Below are 16,192 nucleotides of genomic sequence, written 5' to 3'. Positions count from 1 at the left end.
TAACTGGAGTAAGGGCCTTTGACTTATCTACCTACCTGCAAGTGCACTCAGTCGTAATTTGATAACGTCATAGCTAAATATATATCCTGCCGTTTGGTCACAACCGTACCCTGGGCATTTCGCGCACACTGCGCAGACAAAATTCAACTCGAGATGCCGCCTTCTTGTCATGGCGGGGATGAAAAGTCACGAAAGACATTTTTACAATTAATCGTTTTTTCTGATCCCCGAACGTTATGTAATTATTTATACTTTGTTAAAGATGCTTAATTTTCATTTGTCAAGAACGTTTCCCGGTTAAACCGAACCTATGAACCTCTGTTACAATTAGCACAGAGATGTCGGGTTATGTCGTGGCACTTTTTTTTTTCTTCCCGTAGCTTGGGGGGGTTACAGAGTGAGAGAGCGTTTCACGCCAACGGCGAAAATATGTTATGAAATTTTTTGTCTACGTTTGCTTCTCGGCTGCCTCGTTTGGTCACGCATGGCAGCGTATAAAAATGCACCGACGTACGCTGAGCGGGAGCAACCGGTTTCCTAAGCACTGGGGCTGCTCTAGCAGTGTCACGGTTAGCTGTGTATGCCGAGGAAGCTACTCTGCCAGTCAAGAGGGGTGGGCTTCCGATGTTTACCTTTCGCCAACACCAACTAAAGGAACGAGTCAGAGCCTTGAGTTACGAACACAATATTTGTGTAACGTGGTGCAAGGTACAATGCAAGTGCACAGGTAGGTAGGTGCACAGGTAGGTAGGTGCGAGGGGTAACGCAATTAGAATCAAACAAAAGTTGATGAAAGGGACTCAAAAAAGGCAAACAACTCCAGCTTAATAATATTCAGCAACTCGATTTATTTCCCGCTTCCCGGAGGCGCACAGTGACCACACCCGAAGAATGTGTTCCTTGCGTTCCGCCGATGTACTTCACAGCGAACACTACTGTGAATCGACGTTGAAGTCTCCTTGGATGCGGTCCATTGTGGTTAGCGCACAACCCCCTCGGCATCGCGCCGTATAAACGATGCTAACGTGTGTAAGCGGGCACATTTTAAAATGCGCTCGGCGCTAGCATTCGCAATATAGAGCCACAGGGCCACAGGGGACAAAAAAGCATCCGCACACATGCGATCTCTCCGCCCACCTCCTCCGTACTCTCGCTCGGATTTTCTGCGCCTGTAACGCTGCCGACACGGTCGCGGGTTCAGGATGCTCCTCAAATTTTCTAGGTGCCAGAAAGGGAAGGCTCATATAATTGTACAAGCATTGACTGGTCCACTGAGCGAAAATGCCGGAGCCGGCGTTGGGTGTAGCAACGAAACGGTACCTAAGTTCTCATTGGCTGCGACGTGTCATGTGGCTACATGGCAATAGAATTATCTAAGGAGCTGCCAATGAGCCAGCCGAACTGCTAGCTGTGCAGCGGGATGTGGAAGACACTCGCCTCACTGCCCTCACCCAGCGGCGCTGCAGTCACCAGCGAGGCAGGCCACGCGTGGTCAGCGAAGCAGACCACGCATGTCTTGTTTTGCGTGTCGGTTATTACTCTCACCTATCACGATTGCGGTCAAGTTGCTTTTTTCTGTTGGTGCTGCCGCTCCCTGTGAAGTGTTTTGAAGTTTTGAGCATGTGGTGGTTGGACCTCAAGGTCTTGCTTTCTGGGGACGTAGAAACGAACCCTGGCCCAACTGTGGAAGAATTGCTGGAAGAAATTTTGGAAAAGCAAAATCAAATGGACAACAGGCTTGCCAATTTGGAAGAAAGCCTCGCTAAAATTATGAGTCAATGTGCTCTGGTGGAAATTTTAGAAAGAATAGTTGAAAACGTTAAACGAACAGTTGAGCATCAACAGCAGCGACAAATTGATTTAGAAGATCGGGCACGGCGGAATAATATTATTGTATTTGGTGTCCCCGAGAGTGAAAACGAAACGCGTGAAGACATCGAGCAGCATGTTGTAAAAAATCTTTTCCGAAAAATTGGGCGTGTGGTTTCGTCAGTTTTAGAATACTTAGGCTTAATTGGTCAAAAGAAACAGCCGCGCGACAGGCCTGTTATCCTAAAATTGTACGATTACAGTGAAAAGGTGGCAATCTTTAAGAACTACAAAAAACTCAAAACAACAAAAATCAGTGTTTCTGATGACTACTCGCTGGAAACAGTAGAAAAAAAATTAGCGCCAATCCACACTGTGAATGTGGTTGGAAAGCAAAGCTGTAAACGACACCCACAATGATTACCCATTCGACGTCACTTAAAGGAGCCATGAAGAGAAAACACAAGTTTGGTTCATTCAAAAGATTGCCTCGTTAGAATCATACTGACACCACTTTTAACGTAAACTTCGCTCAAATAAGCTACATAATTAGGAAAAACGGGAATGGTCATGCGACCCACCAGCTCATTTCCCGCAACAGAACCTGTGATGTCACATGGGCTAAGCTCTGCGATTGGCGGAGGCTGGCAGAAGCAGACGCAAATTAGGTAGAGCTTACAAACTAGACGAACGAGCGATTTGCGCTTAAATTTAGGGCACATTCTTTACAAAGCAATAAGAATGATGGGACAAACAGTGGAAGTTACGAAAGCACATGTAAACATAGAAGTACTGATGCGTTCTGCTGTTCGTACTGCGCACAGCATGCTTTGGTTTAGCTGCACAGCACTACGGGGCTTGGGGTTGTCGCAGACGACACTGGCCGATTGACGCAAGCAACGGTGTCTTACGTGACCCCATTTGTCGAGCGAGCACTGTTTGAGGGAACGAATATTTTCTCCCAGAACAAAAACAAGCCAGGTTTAAATGCGGGCAAAAACAAACCAAACGCTTGCCACGGTATGGTGGCGCCATCTAGGTTACGGAACGTAAAAAAACGCGGGAACAAACCAACAGCGCTGTACAGGGTGGAGACAATTTTTGAACGGTCCCGTGCCGCCGCAATTGGGCCAACGGGCTCAACGCGTTATTCTTTTCGTTTCCCACGAGACCTAGCAACGCGAAACAGACAATATGATTCAAACTTCTTCAGTAAACCGCGTTGCGGCGATAATTTTAGCGCGGTTTTGACACAATGACTTGCTTCGGCGGCGAGCGAGCAACCGAACATGGCGGCGCCAGCGTTACGTGTCTCTACCCTGTACGGCGGATGCGTGAATGAAGGTACTCTAGGCTGCAGAGCGGTCGGTTCCTGTGATGTCACTTGGGACCACGAAAACGCACGATTGAGCGGGAAAATCAAAATTTTAACCTAAATTGTTTAATTTCTGAGTGAATAAAGCACCGTTTGTATCCGGACAAGCGCTGGGGGCACTATAAAACACGAAATCTTTCGAATAAAACCAACTTGCATTTTCTCTTCATGGCTCCTTTAAATTCCCTCACGTCGCTCTACAAATAGTGAAACCGGACAGAAGTGGAATGCAGTTAGCCACACCTTCTATTACTTCAAAGAGATATTGTTGGTAAGGTTAAATTAATGCACGATGTATGAACGGTGGTAGATTGATTTGTATTGGTGTAGCAAATGACTGGAAACTCTTTTTTTATAAAATTAAAGCTCAAACACGGTTAGACGACCTGACTTCTCCGCCTCTGCCGTCGCGGACGGAGGCGATGAGATCGGCTGCGGAGACGGGGGAGGAGCAAGAAAGAGGAGGAGGAGGGAGAGCATGAGGAAATACTTCTGTTCAGATTTCTGAACGGCACAGAGTGCCGCCCAGGGGAGTGGTTCCTTCTTCACTGTAGCGCATATTCAGTCCGCGCCGCCTGTGCTCTGCCCACCAGCTGAAACTGGGTAGGCAGAGAGGGGCTGGACCGCAGCATCTCACATTCCTCTTGTTCGGAAGTTGACGGAAAGAGAGGAGGGTGCTCAGGGCTAAAGTCGCACACCCCGATTATGTGGCGGATTGTTCCTACTTCTGAGCAAAATTTACATTCAGCGTCGTAGCGATTCGGGTGCATTAAGTGAAGACGCGTCGGGTGGGGGAAGGAGTCGGATTGTATGAGCCGTGGGCTAGTTTGATGTTCTATGGAAAGCTCAGGGTAAGGCGAAGAGAGGGTCTGTCTCAGAAGGCGATAATGCTGAGTTATGTGCCTGAACGAGACAAGCGGGTGACTGTCCCCGTGCAGCTCCATAGCACGGAGGTGAAAGTGCAGGCTTGGTGGGCGTATTGATTGCCCTCCATGGAAGCGTGAGCTGGTGTCCAGATGAGCTGAATGGAACCATTTCGTGAGTGGTGTTTAGCACGCGCAGTGCAGGTCGGGACACCAAACCTGACTGGTTATTCTGGTAGGCTCGTTTGGAATCGGTGACTACCTTACGAACCCCTGTTAGAGTGAGAGCCAAGGCGATGGCTGCCTTTTCTGCTGCCGTCATTTCTTCGCTCTCTAATGAGGCACACGCAAGAAGGTTGGTTCTGGAGGTAGCCACAATGATGGCGTACTGCTGCCCTCATTGTTGGGAGGCGTCTGTGTAGATAACTGCATGATGCCCACCGAGGCTGGTGTTCACCGCTTGAGCCCCTGCTTGTTGGCGACCCTCGTCGTGTGAGGTGTTTCTATTTCAAAGCAAAGGGAGCATTTTTATTTCTTGTCGCCAGAAGTCCAGGAGTATATCAAGCGGATTGGCATTCTGTGCTGCCCAGCTAATCTGGAGAATGATGCTGCGACCCGCCGCAGTTCTGCTCATTCGGTGCTTCTGGATAGAAAGATGGCCCTCTAACCGCTCTTCCACCGTGTTGTATATAGAGCCCCGTGCTAAGCAACCTTTCGGTGGACGCACTCATGGGAAGACAAATGGCTTGCTCAACCGCCTTTCTAATCATTATATAAAGCATCTTAATTCCTCCTTGCCGAGAAGAAGGCAGGGAGTTGACGTAAGTGATTCTCAAGAGGAGAAAAGCTTGAACTAATCGAAACGTATCAGATTCATTGAGGCCTCGCTTCTTGGTGTAAACTCGCCTGATCATGTGTATGATTTTATTGATAGTGTGTTTGAGGCGCTGCAAGGATCCGTCACTCTTGGTGTTGGTCTGAAGATGTAGGCCCAGGATCTTGATGCTGGGGCTTGGAGTGATGGCCTGGCCATCAAGGAGTATTTAAATGGGTTCTTTGGGCTGTCGTTTGTCGTGAGGGCGGACGACAAGGAGGTGAGAATTTTTACATGTGTACTGAAAGCCACAGGCTTTAGCACACTGGGGTACCAGAAGTGAGATGCCATGGGTTGGTGTGAGCTTCCTTTAATCGCTATCGTGTGGCATTCAGCGAGAATGTAGGGGTTAAACCCGTAGATGTGCTTGGTGAGTGCACCACTTTTCTTCCCCGTCTCCGCATGGGCTCGTAGCTCAATCGGTAAGATAACGGGCTCTTGCTTTGTTACTCTGTTAGTTCCAAGTTCGATTCCTGGCGGTGCAGTAAATTCTTTGATTTGTTCGCGGGAGTTTTCTGGTGACACCAACGGTCGCGAAAGAACCCTTGGGGGGTAGAGGTAAAAAGCTTTTCTTTAAAAAGAAAGCTACTTTGGAAATCGGCGTAGACTGAGAAACGCGACGGTGCAAAGGTCAACCTTGTTCACGATAAGCTTTTTATCAATAGCATTGCTTATATATGGGATTTTGAGTAGAACGTTCGTGTGAGACTGCGCAAGGAGCGGCCACTTGCTTCCGGAAAAGTTGACTGGCGTACAAGGCAGCCACAGATAAGATTACTTAACATAAATGCCCGGAGCATTGTGAATAAGGTAGAACAACTTGAATACTTGTCATTGCTCCACGACGCGGAACTAATTGCCATAACAGAAACGTGGTTGCACAGTGACGTTAAGGACGATGAAGTATTCCCAGGCAATTACAGTGTGATCCGCAAAGATAGAGCAACACGAGGTACCGGCGTGGCACTACAAGTGAAGAAGCCACTCAGATATGAAACTGTGCCATCCATAAACGGACATGAAATTGTCTGGTGTAAACTGTTTCTTGATACCACCATTTTGATGATGGGCGTTATCTATAAAACCCCCGGAAGCCCAGTTGAGTTTTTGTATGCACTTGACCAGCACTTAAATACTATAAGGAATGCCAGAAGTAGGATTGTTTTAGCAGGAGACTTTAATTTACCTGGTGTCTATTTGAATGCAAGAGTTGCGGGATCGGTTGAAAAGCCTAGCGCTGATACAATGTTAGAGATCATGCTTAAGAATAACCTTGTTCAGATGGTCAAAAAACCAACCAGGACACAGGGACAAAATAAATCTACGCTGGATGTGCTTTTCTTGACAGACGGAACCTTCAATTGTAATGTCGACATAGAGCATGGCATATCAGATCATAAAACAGTTGTAGCAACTTTAACTACGGGTAAAATATAACTAGAAAAAAATACCTCTGTATATGTGTATAATTTTAATCGTGCTGACGACACGTCACTTACCGACTACTTAGAATGCGCTCTTGATAATATCCCTGTCGAAGAGGACATAAATAGTCTTTAAAAATACTTTGTGTCAGTTGTCCGCGCCTGTTTAGAAAAATATGGTGCTAAGAAGGTCAAACGCATAGGAAGACGCAGCCCGTGGGTAGCTAGGGTCATTATTCATTTGAAGCGGCGACTGAACCGTGTGCGTAAAAGGACGCCAAGGAGAAGTGCAGAAATAATTACCCTCAGCCCGCAAGTTAGAAAGGAACTAAATAGTGCAAAGGCGACCTTTTTTTCAACAACGCTGGTGGATTGCATGAAAAACTTTCCTCAAAAATTCTGGACGTACTTATCGGATTCTAAGCGCGACATTAATGAAATCAAGGTGAACGGAAGCGTTTAGTAGGCCAGATTTGATCGCTCACGCTTTTGGCAGTATGTTTAATTTGGTATTTACACCTAGCAGTAATAGGCGCACCCCAGATACGACCGATGCTTTGTCGCTGTGTGGAGATACTAATGATATCGACATTTCCCGAGATGGCACTGCAGCGTTGTTGTTGAAACTGGATACCAAATAATCTTGCGGTCTCGATGCAATACCCAATCAGTTCTTGAAGCGCTATTGTGAATGGATATCCCATTTCTTGTTGAGAATTTTTGCGGTGTCATTGCGTACCGGAGGTGTACCAGAAGACTGCAGCTCCTTGCTCGCATCGTACCTGCTTTCAAAGCGGGCAATGAGTTATTGCCGGAAAATTATAGACAAATTCCCATTACATGCGCAGCGTGTAAAATGTTAGAACACATAATATCGAAACATTAGTTGAATACCTTGAAAATAACTTATTCTACGGAAAGCAGCATGGTTTTCGCCGACGCTTCTCGACAGTAAAGCAGCTTTTTGAAGTGTCCCATGCGTTCAGCCTTTCAATTAACCAGGAGCAAATCGATGTAATAGCCATTGATTTTTCAAAGGCTTTTGATCGGGTGTGCCACACTAAACTTATTGAGAAATTATGTAAACTTGGAGTTAACAAGCAAATCGTGAAATGGATTCATGCGTAACTTACAAATAGAAAACAGTATGTCCAAGTAGCTGGCAAACGATCATCTTTCTTACCGGTTTTGTCGGGTGCGCCGCAAGGGTCGGTTTTAGGACCATTTTTTTTTCTTTTATATGTAAATGACATTGCTAATGACATTGATTCTAACATTGAACTACGTCTATTTGAGGATGATTGCCTGATTTATTGTCGCGTCAAGAATGGTCAACATCAAGTGCTGTTAAACGAAAGCCTCCAAAAAATTTACGCTAGTGTATTACACGAGACATGAAAATTAATTTTGATAAATTTGCTTACATGACTGTATCTAGCAAGAAAACCCCATTGCCTTTTTACTTACACAATAAATAATATTCCACTTCAGCATGCCAGTAAGCTTAAGTATCTCGGGGTCACAATAACCAATAATTTGAACTGGAACGCGCACATTGATAACATCTGCGGATCTGCTCAACGCAAACTCGGAATGTTAAGGCGAAAGTTAAAAGATGCTCCACCCGAGGTCAAGCTTAAAGTGTACCAATCAGTTATACAGCCTACACTGGAGCAGGCTAGCATATTGTGGGATCCGCACCAAGTAGGTTTGATAAACAAATCGAAACGGATTCAAAGACTAGCGTCAAGGTTTATCTTCGGTGCGTACCGAAGAACGTAGTCTGTATCGGCGTTATTATCTCGTGCCGGTTTGCCCGAACTCTCAACGCGCAGAAAAATAGCTAGGCTGAAGTTCTTGTGTCAACTGTATAGTAATAAATTCAACTTGGATTACAGGCTATACTTGTGCCCCCCAGGGCGAGTGTTGCCACGAACAGGTCACTCTCATGCAGTGATGCCGTATGTGCCACGCGTTGATGTCTTCAAATTTTCTTTTCTTGTAAAAACTATAGTCGAGTGGAACAACCTTGACGCAGATGTGTTTATTGACACACCCACAACTGAATCATTTGAGCGTAAGCTGTCATTATGTGTTTTCTGAATGAATTGTTTGTCTATCGCGGAACTGGCGTTACATGTTTGTGGAAAATTATTTTCCTCCCACCCCTGTAACAGCCCGCAAGGGCTAACAGTATTGGAAATAAATGAATAAAATAAATTGTCGGCGCTACGGCCGCCTCTACCCCATGGCGGCGCCCGCAGTACAGGTATATCTTTTCGGCGACACTTCATCCCCAGAACATTCAATCGGAGATTATTGATTTCGAATTCACAACACATTAGAAGGGCTTAGGCCTCCTCGGAGTTTTTGTGCGTACTTTGCCCCCGCCCGCTTGCACGATGAGGCACGCGATACCGCGCCTTTTTCTTTTTCCTTAATCGTCTGCAGCGTTGACCGCAAATTGTTTTGCGTTGTTGAAAGGGGCAAAGAGAAAAAAGATGACGCAGCCCAAGATCGCTAATTGAGGAAGTCCTGGCGAGTTGGTGAGAGGCAGCGATCACTCACAGCATCAGTCGTGCTTCACAAGATCTATCCCTTCGCCCTTCAACTCTTCCCCGGTTCATGGATCCGTTTTCTGAAGCTACGAAAATTCGTTGGCGGGCTGGCTATGACCTTTCACTGCTTCTACGCTTCTTCCTAGCAATGGAGATCCGCATTTTTTTTTCTTCGCTGTCCGCTAGGCTGCTTCACCGCACGGTGCTACCCCGCTATTCAAGCAGTGCACCATTGCGCTACCTCGCCTGTCGACGGGCCCCCTTTGGATACCAACGAGCATGAATTTACATCTTCTGCTCAACATTGCACAGTGGACATATATACCGCGAAGAACCACGCCCTCTTAGCAAGCTTACATGTTTTGTTCAATCGTGTCCACTGGTCGTTTCTCTGGACGATGCTGTTACATTGCTGCTCGCACTTAACGGCTCATGCCCGCATAAACTTCCGAGCAGAATGCTTCCTCTCGTATTGCGTCGTGTGTCTTAATTCTCCCAGTCCGGATCAAACAACGTAAATAATTTACGCGGGCATATAATATGAGCGCGGAACTATGCATATACGCGTCCACGTGTGCGTGAATAAGACATTATTACGATCGTGTGCAGCAGGGTGTCCTCCCGGGCTAAACATTACAGATTATTCAAGCATTTGCTGTTTGTCTTTCACCGAAATACTGCATAGTCACATCATTTGAAACTGCCTGAAAGTAAACTTTCTTTTTTATATCCAAGACATCGACGACACCACGGCTCTTCTCGTCGATCGTCTTCTTTCCTTGCGTTTTTCTGTTTAGGGTGGCCCTGGTTAAACAATAAAAAACCGGGGAAAGGAATAGGTGTGGCCAAGACATTCACCCTCGTCGTCATCTCATGGTCATAACAATCATTCCACCCTGAAGTTATACGGGGCTCCTATTTCTATTCCCAGTTAACCAACTCCTTTCTTGATGTACTCGGGATAAATGTATATAACTGCACCAGGGATGCCACACCCACGTCGGTGCAAGTTCAGCGTTCGACAAGTCCAGATTTCCTGGGGCAGTCAGGACGAAGAGCTTCAGATATCATCGAGGTCATGGGACGATAATTAGATTAGGATTAAAATCGCCGAGTGGCGGTGTAACCAGACGTGGTGCTGCTGGCCCGAAGCCTGTCCGTTGCCTTAATTACGGCGAGATCCTGGGCAGACCGAACTCGCCACCAATAAATTTCCAGCTCGTTTTCTCGAACCGCATAAGCCTATTCATTTTCATCGACACGTATTCCCTTGTACTTGCGCCGTTTGCTACGCCCCGAAACTTGCAACGGGCACGGAAAAGGGGACCAACCTTGTTGTTCCCGACGTTAAAAAGTATACGTACAGACGAAGAGGGGAAATAGCCTGTAGTTCCACTCGCCACCGCTCTCTGTGTAGACGGCGAAAGACTACGCCGGCGGGTTAGGAAAAACGTGAGAGCAGCTTGCCAAAAAGCGTACACTGCAGTACGCTCGAGGCATTCCACGTGTGCCATCTCGCTCCTCCCGCCCGTGCTCCCAGCGTTAATCTGGTAATCATCCAGAGAGCAAGAAAAGCTATCAGGCCGACTCTGGAGCCCAAAGGGAAGAGGCACCGCTGCCATGACTGCTCCCCTTTATGTGTCTATATATCTCTCCACAAATCTTGCCCACGCAGTTCCGGTTTCATTTTTAAAAAGAAAAATAGAAGCGGCGCCGACGTCAGGCGTGATAGATGGCGCCGGTGCTGAGATGGAGATAAGCGAAGGAGGGGATATAAAAGGGTCTGGATAGATATCGGCGGCAGGGTGCCTTCATCTCGGCGGGGCTAATTAGTTTTCTCGGCTCTAATAGGAACGAGGCGTATGTAGCCATCGGCGCGGGGCCTTTAATTGTGCGTCCGCGCTTGTTTGGTCAGCACTGTGTCTACGCGGGCAGCGCGCGTTTTTTCTCCGTGCGGCCGGTACGTGCGTGCGCGCGCAAAGCACACGCCGCAGGTCACCGCGGCCGGAGCAATCCGAGCCCAGGGGTGATCGAGGCGCGATCGGACTGCAGATGATCGGCGCGTGCACTTCATAACGTGGTCACGGGCAACCCGATGCGGCACGGCGCGCGGGACTCATTACGTGGACCTCGTCTATTCGACACGCGCCGGCTGTGCCATTTCTTCGCTCGACACGATTCGAGCGCGGCGCCGAATACCCTAGTACGCAGCGGCTGCGGTGTGTGGACCGCCGACTCCTGCTGCGCTCCATGCCCCGCTGCATATACGAACAACGCACTGTTGCAGCCCGAGTGAAGGCAGTTGTAGCCTTGGCATTGCTCACCGCATTGCGTCCATGCGCCTTTGCGGCAGCTGGGGCCGGAACAATCTATGCGCGTCCCTATCTTCGGGCACAGCACTGACCTCGGTTAATTGCATGAAGATTCCAAGTAGAGCGCCGAATGCGACAACTATTTGCCGGTATGCCTAACACAGAAGCATGCGGTGCTTTAGTTTTGCCTGAAACGGAGTAGAAAAATTAAATGCGTTATCTTTTTAGAGGGCGAAACGTGTGATGTCAGTCTCACTTAGCCTGAACTCTTCATGGCGAAGTATCGCAGTTTCTTTTTTGCTTGCTAGCTGCTATCCTTTGTGCGTCAAGCGCAGCATGCAAGAATTTCCTAGTGTCCCTTCGATCGCGGTTACACCCGCAATCATGGCATGACTTGAACCAGGCTGGAACAGGTAGCGCCCTGCGCAACAGATGGTAGAGATGCGAGAAAAAAAATCCCGGGCCGTCTCCACTAGCGTGAAACCTGTTGAGAGGAGAAGCATGGAGTGTATAAGTGTATCCTTGGCGCCTTGGTGTTTTTGCCAACGGAGATGAAACCGTTTGGGGGGGGGGGGGAGTAGAGGTATACAGCTTTGCTGTAAAAGTCTCTTGTCTTTGAAGCAAGAAGCACTCTAGCGCAGTGCGTAAACGAGTGTCCCGGTGTCTTTTTTTTTTATAGTACGCGTTACGTTCCAGCGCGAGGGGTAAAGGAGTTTCCCCGTTGTTTTAGTACCGTGACTACATGAGACGAACGACGATTACGACGACGACGACGACAGGAGACGCCAACAGCCCCAATCCCTAAGGGGTTTCACCCCTAAAACGTGTCTCCTCATTGGAGGAGCACCTCAACAATGGGAGACACTGTTTCTACTGGGACGTATCTGTTTTTAAAATACGAAAATGCTGCCTCAAAAATCTCCACCCGCCTATTTGTTGCCTAGAAAATCCCTTGATAATAAACCAGAATAAACCCACAACACTTCCAGCTGTGGAAAGAGGGGGGGGGGGGGGGGGGGGGGGAGTTTGACTAATATTGTGCGAACCGTCGTTGTGCTGGCTGGCTGCCTGTAGGAACAGTCGCCGTACGGTGTCGATTTCTCGTCCCACAGGCCTTGTGCGCGGAATTGCCAAGCAATGCTGCAAAGCAATAACGGCTCACCTACTCATTAAAAGCAGCACCAAAGCAGGAGTAGGCCCCGCGGAGACAGTCGTAGAGGCATATTCTGGTTAACCTAAATGCTGTAGTAAACACCCCATCGTCTTTAAGAAAGCACAAACGTTAACTTGATAAGGCTCCTGCGCTGCCCAGGGGGTGCTGCACAACAGAGGGAGTTAACTTCAAGGCTGTCGAGGCGACGAAAAAAAGATTAGACTGCTGGTGGACGAAAAGTATACAGGGGAATATTGCCTAGGACAGCTACCACCTTTAACAGGAAAAATAAGTATTTTGGGCTTAATAAGTTTGTTGTTCCTGCCCTAAGAGCAGCACTAGTAATAAACGAAGAGTGTAAAACATAGGTATATTAGTTTCTGTTTAGTTTTTTTTTTTGTAAGATGACGCGTCATCACCCCGCTACAAAAGGGATACCACTATCAATCACCATCATCATCACCGGGTGGTACTTCCGGGTAGTACAAAGCAGCGGGGGTCCCATAGGACTCCGTGTTGACAAAAGCAAAATGAGCTCGATACTCCCGATTGCTTTGCGACATGGTTTCCAGCCCCTCCCCGGCGCGTCCGACCTCTTCCGGTGATCAACTTGACGTTAGGGAAGAAAGTTTTGAAGCGCTAAATACGTTTACAGCGTCGACGAAAGTTCTGGGATGGTGACGGCGCTCTGCCACTCGCAGGTTCACCGATCGATGGTCGTATGAAGTGGAATTTGAAGTGAGAGCTTCTTGCTTAACTAATACACTTGGTGACAAGGACGTTCAACAACAGCCGATCAAAAAAAAAAAAATTGGCCGCGTATCTGCTCCTTTCGTTGCAAATGCCGTCAAAAGACGATAGTCTTTATCGGCTTTCGCGAAGTAAATGCCTCCCTTCGCTTTGCCGCTCCCCTCTCATGTTGTACCTCTTGCGTCGCGCTTCTCCCAAGGTAAAGACGCCGAAGGTTTGCTCAAATCGTTTTAAATTTCCCGCGTTCCACTGCTCCAAACCGGGTATCTCGATGCGAACGCTGCCGTACGGCGAAGACGCGCGTTAATCGAGACGGCCTACTTCAACGTTTATAAAACCGCGTTTCCCTACTCCACGTGCGTTGCAAGCAGAACGTGAAACCTATCTAGTGGAATCTTGTGTAACTGTTGCCGGTTGATTTCTTAAAATGGCGCCAGAAGCTATAGTGGCGCGGGCGACAGCAGGCGACGGCGGAGTGAATTCTTTTTCTGCAGTTGATGAAGTATTTAATTTCGCAAAAGTCAAGCATGTCTGATTTTTTATAAAGGAACACTGCAAATATCACTTCTGTATTGATTTGTTGTCTCATATTTGCGTAATGTCTAGTTCTTCTTCAACAATGTTGACAAGTATGAACATTACACCGGACATAGACGGGTAGATTTAGCTGTGACTATTTAAGACTATTGTTGCTTTGGCCGGGCGGCTGAATCGAGTCACAGACAGACAGACGGACAGACAGACAGACGGACATACAGACAGACCAAAATTTCTGGGTTTAAGTAGCCCAAGAAAGACTATCGTCTTTAAAAGAGTAACGCAATCGGCGATGACCGTATGTATAAAAAATCAGCGAGTCCGGCGGACCGCGCAGGCTCGTCTGCTACGGTGGGCCTCGCTTTTGCCTACCTGCGCACTTATGCGTCCACTTTCGTTAAACTTTGCTGGCCTGCGTCGCCGTTACGAATACGTGGTGCCGCGCTAGCTTGCCTTGTTTTTGTGTGGCTCGGTGACAAAATGCAGCGAGCGTCGGAAGCGTGAAATCTGTTTTGTGATTCCGAAAGTAGTGGCCGTAAAACAATGTGGTAGGGCGAACTGAGTGGTCGTTGTTTCCTTGTTTGCTCTCACTTTATCTCATTACGCTGTTGCATCATATATTCCCAGTTCGCCCTTAATAGACTAGATTTGATTGATTGATTGATTGATTGATTGATTGATTGATTGATTGATTGATTGATTGATTGATTGATTGATTGATTGATTGATTGATTGATTGATTGATTGATTGATTGATTGATTGTAGGGTTTAACGCGCCGACGCTTCACAGGCGATGGGGCGCGCCGTAGTGGAGGGCTCCGGATTGATTTGACCACCTCGGGATCTCTAGCGTGCGCCGAAATCTCTAACCCACGAGCATTTCTTTAACTCACGATGTCACCCGGCGTTGTCGGCGTGCCTCGGCGTCCGCAACAGCCGTTCCAGGTGCGCCCTCTCTCTCCCACTCCTCCTCTCCCGCATCACGCTACCCTCCACGCTCTCAACAACAGGTCCGCACCCCTCCCCCTACACTATATAAAAAAATAATACTTACCGGCGCCTGGTTTCGATCCCACGACCCCGCGGGCGGAACGCAAGGTACATGGTGCTCTATCCACTGCGCCACAAAGCCGACACAGAATGGAAGGCTACGAACGCGCCTTATATCCTTGACTCATTCAAACTACGTCAAGAAGCTGCTGATACAACGCATTCACTACCTGTGGGCGGAACGCGAGGTACATGGTGCTATTTTCACTGCGCCACAAAACCGACAGAATGAAAGGCTACGAACGCGCCTTATATCCTTGACTCATTCAAACTACGTCAAGAAGCTGCTGATACAACGCATTCACTACCACCAAATCCCCAAACACTAAACGTTAACGCAATACACCCACCCCCTATGCGATGCATTTACTCGAGTCCCCCTCGCGGGGAGATGGGCCCTTTTTTGCTTTCCGCCTCCATCAGAAAAGCGGCCGCCGTGGCCGGGAATCGAACGCGCGTCCTCGTGCTCAGCAGCAGAACGCCTTACACACCGGGCCACCGCGGCGGGTAATAGACTAGAATAGGGGTCGGCAACGTTTTGAGGTGTAGGGCCGAGCTGCATGAAGCCGCGACACGGCGGAATGCTGTACGGCGAATCGAGTGGGAGGGGGAGGAGTGCTTTGAAGGCAAAGAGAAAAAATTAGGCGAATCGCGAGTAATATTTGACAATACTTGACAATAATCTAACCAAGTGTGAAGATGGAGGACAATGGAACTGGAAGCGATCAATTCTCTGTTCTTGTCTCGCCGTCTAACCTTATTTGAGGTCAAAACTGGGGTGTCAGCGTTCAGATTGTTAGTGACAGCTACGGGTATTCGGACGACGTGCTGGGGGCCGCATAATACAACCCCGCGGGCGGCATCGTACGGCGGGCCGTAAGTTGCGGACCCCTGCACTAGAAGATAACCAGCACAGTCAGTGACGATAAAATGTAAATATTTGGGCCGCGCACCGTGTATGCGGCTGTGTTAATTCTGTTATGTAAATATAGAAGTGCACATCTCTGCAGGCAGCGGGCGTGCGATTTGGTGCTTGTTTCGCGTCCTTTAATTGCGCTTAATTTGTTTATTTGACGCTATTGTCTCACCAACTCGTTGTATACATGCACTCTGCCGTTCGTAAATTGTGTGACGTAAAATGTTCAGCAAGAATCATTTAGGTTGCGAAAATATAAAACAAAATTTGTGCTCGCTTTCAAGGCGGTGTCAGGCCAGCAGTGTCAGCTAACTTGGCTGCGCTTCTCGCGTCCGATGGCATGCTCCCGCTGAAGCAACCCCTTGCAGTTACCTCAGGCTACAGGAAAGCAACGTTCTGTGTTTGTTACTTATCCTTTGTCGACCGTACGCAAGAAGAAAAAACGATATATATCGTCAGGAAGTTAGACCACTCGACCTGGCGATACTGACCCACGTCGCGACAATCGCGACAGCTCGCTCAAAAGAAAGCCGATGAATCGGCTTGTTGTAGCGGATATTATTTTGTTTA

Source organism: Haemaphysalis longicornis, unplaced genomic scaffold (assembly GCF_048455015.1).
Source record: "Haemaphysalis longicornis isolate Haplotype H1 unplaced genomic scaffold, Haemaphysalis longicornis Haplotype H1 scaffold_1, whole genome shotgun sequence".
Classification (NCBI taxonomy): domain Eukaryota; kingdom Metazoa; phylum Arthropoda; class Arachnida; order Ixodida; family Ixodidae; genus Haemaphysalis; species Haemaphysalis longicornis.
This window is presented reverse-complemented; position numbering follows the sequence as displayed.